Here is a 3,814-nt window from a genome sequence, read left to right on the forward strand (position 1 = left end):
TCCTCCCATCCGACCTGGGCTTTGGCCATGACTTTCCAAAATTGACAGGAGAATCATTCAATACAGTTCAATACCCAGTACTCAAAACTTAAAGTTGACAAGTTGAGTGACTTTCCTCTTTTGCTTCAATTGGATTGTGGTCACTTGTGCAGTGGCCATGGTAAATAAATGCATATTTGCACTATCTGCTTAATGAGCAAATCTGTGTCCGCAGTTTTGATGACATATGACATTAGTATGCAAGTTGTACTGTCCTGAGTCTGTGTGTCTCCCACTCAGGCATATTTTCAGTTGTTTCAATTGTGTTTACTCCACTTACTTCTTTGTAGGAGTGTTTCTGAACATCTGTTGTAAAAAAAAAAAAAAAAAAATCCCTTTTCATTCCCAAAATTCCTGATTAAGTAGATGCACTTCACAGGTTTTTCAGCCTTTCTCTTCCTGTCTCTTGGTCAGACCTACTCACGGAGGCACTATCTGCACTGTGGTCTTGAAATAAATGAATTTCACTAAGGCTGCTTTGAGAATAGAGTCTTTGGTATTTTTCTTATGTAAGAAGCACATCTGCAAAAATCATGGAGAAAATGACAAACTAATGGTCTAGAATGGAATCACTGCTACACTTTTAATAATGCAATGACATAAAAACCATCAAAGTAAAACCAACAATTCATTTCTTGCCCCCAGGAAATATTAGGATGAGATTAATGCCGATGAGTCACTACTGCTTACACAGCATCTCTTCGAGGGAGAATGCCTGACTGACACAGTAAAGAAGGAATAAATAGATCCTAATGCAGTTGTGAAGTCACTGCAGAAAACTGTGCCCACCATTTGCTCTGACCTATATAAAATACTTCTTTTTTCAGGATAGCTTCCCCTGATTTTCTGCAGAACAGATCTGCAGCTAAATATGTATGTGTTATGTTTTGATTCATTTTCTTTAAACACATGATATGTCTTCATTTTTTGGAAAATTAGATTTCTCTGTAAATTATGGAATAGCTTACAGTCAGACTGAAATGTAAATAGGTGGAATGACCACTAGATTCAAAGAGCAGGAAGAGTTCTTAAGATTTGCTAATTGGACCCCCATATTTAATAAAAGAGGAAATACACCCAGACAGGGGAAGGGACTTGCCCAAGCTCACACAGGAAGTTCTGCAGCTGAGCAAGGACTAGAACCCATCCATTTCGTCAGTGTTCTTTATTACATAACATTAAGCTGTCTCGAGCATGATACGTACCTGATGGACCTTCAGACTTCCCACCATTCCTTCTTTAGAATGTGCTAGAAAAGAAAAATCATGGAGAATATTTCCCTAGAAGCCTTATGATCTCATGCAGCCCCCCTAGGAAGGGTGTAGTTACAGAATTCACACATTTTCTTTGGACATTCATCAAAATGCTGCTTTTGCCAAATGAATGTTTTAAAAATGAAGATGAAATGATAACTACAGAATTAAACTCAGATTCAGTCATCATTTCTTGGGAAACTTTGATTATCATATTACCTCCGAGGTGCATTTTTGGTCTGTTTCTCCCCACCATTACTGGGTGGTGTTTGTTCCTACCCCCTCCACCATGATAAATAAGCCACATGGAAATATTTAAGCCAGTTAGTGTCTTTCGCTTTTTCCCAACATGTATGTGTCACCTCCTGGAAGTCAGTTTCCGTAACCTGTTGCAGGCACTTTACTTGTGTTGCACACGATCTGGTTAGGTTGACAGTAGCTGGACTGTTGGTATTTGTCAAACAGTAAGCAGGAGCTATGGGGCAGTAAAAGATGAAGAAAGTAGGTGCTTAATTTATTCCTTTTCCTCTGTGAATGTCTTGCTGCTGAGTTTCATTCCATGCCAGCTTTTCATGCACTCATGTCCTGCCCATTCATGAAATGCCATGGTAAAAGACTTAGTAATATGAGTAGATCCAGTACATGCATTGAGGTTTGCCCTATCAGAGAATCAGTGTGAAAGCCTGGAAAGGGAGTTCAGTCCTGGGATTTACCTGGAACTGCCCTCGGAAATCATTAGCACGGCCTGGGGAAAAAGGCATGTAGAATTTATATACCATTGGCCCTTTCCTGCTTACTTCCCACCCTACCCCAGCCACTAGCCCCACGATTACTGTGTCTGCATCATCAAAGTCAGGGTAATTGAGAAAACAGACTGTCAAAATAAATTAAAGACCCAGAAAACACTTTCTTGTGAAGTAATTCAGGAAGATCAGGTGTTCATTTTGCATGAATTGTCCAGATAATTGTCTGGCCTCTTCGCTCTGCTGCCCGCTTAGCAAACAGATATTGGTAAAGTGGTTAGACTATTATGTTGTATGTTTTTAGTTTCAAACCATGGGAAATGGAGATTTGAAGAGGCATTTCCTCAGTGTCATCATTTTGTGTGGTCTGTGAGAAGGTGGTTATGCTTTTTGGTGGTTTGTGTCCTGCAACGTTCAACCATACATTATTTTGATGAAAATCCACAATGTCTTTGAGCTTCTGGTTCTATAATGCCAGGGTTTAAAGTCACCATTTGTGGGTTTGGCATCAGTTAATATTTAGCCAGCTGGCTAAAAGATAGGAAAAGAATAAGATATTTCTTTCCTTATGTAATAATGAAAAGCAATAATTACAAGTATGTAACAATACACAAAGGCCATAATTAGTCTCTTCCAGTGTTTAGAGTGCACTAGAGAATCATATAGTCATTTGGAGTGTGTTTGCACCCATTAGTATGTACTGTAGTGCCCTTCCAGCAAACAAATACCTGAATTGCTACTATTTAACAATTTTATGAGCCCATACTACTGCATTTCGGGAGTGACAAATATGTCTGGAAATGGAAGCAGTTCTTTTAAGCACTGTATCAGAGAGAGTGTCTTGTACATTTACCTGTTGCAAACAGGCTGGTTTGTAAAAGATGTATGTTTTGGTGTTTAAAATGTTTATAAAATTGTATATAAATTGTTTCAATTTCCCAGGCTTTTGTAGATACTATATTTGATGCCTATCAGGATGCTTTAATTTGGGGGGTCGAACATGATTCTAAGTCATCCATGCTGTTGTTCTGCAAACTTTTGAGGTAACTACCCACCCACACACACACAAATGATTTTACATTTGAAAATTATGTTTTTTAATTATTTTGAAATGTACTGTAACCTTTCATTGGTTCTGCTATTTTCATTTAACTCTCTGTTTTCAAGAAAATGTTTTTATTGACATTTTTTAAAAAATGGTTGTGTTTTGCCCAGTTAAGTACCTGATTTTTATGCCAATTCAGAGTGAGAATACGGTATGCCATTTCTTTCCATACACGTGTACACTCACCTAAACGTGCACACACATCACACACCAAACCTTATGCAAAGGGGAAAGCTAACACTTAAAGTGAGTCTTGTCCCTTTTAGAAACGGATTGTTCCTGCATATATTGCTGTTGGCAGTACTCAGTCTTGTGTTGTTTTTTTTTTTTTTCTAAAAAATGAAAGAAAAACAAAACTAACAAAAAAAGAGAGCCAAAAAATATATAAAAACAAAACAAAAAAAACCCCCAACAGTGTACAGGTTTGTAACTGCCAAATTTGATGGTTAAAACAAGTTTTCAAGTAAAAAGAAAAAAATGAAACCAGCAATTGTGTTGACTCTTTTTAAGTGTTTTATTGTTCTTTAGTTAATTGCTCATATGGCAGTTAGGAGGGGATATTCTACCAGGTGGAAAGACCACACAAAGCTTTTTAGTCCTGGTCTGACCCTCCAAGATAAGTGTCTCCCTCTCTGTCCTAAAGGGGATGTTTATGTTTTCTTATGTTTGTGTGG

This window comes from Galeopterus variegatus, unplaced genomic scaffold (genome assembly GCF_000696425.1).
Source record: "Galeopterus variegatus unplaced genomic scaffold, G_variegatus-3.0.2 Scaffold3307, whole genome shotgun sequence".
NCBI classification, from domain to species: domain Eukaryota; kingdom Metazoa; phylum Chordata; class Mammalia; order Dermoptera; family Cynocephalidae; genus Galeopterus; species Galeopterus variegatus.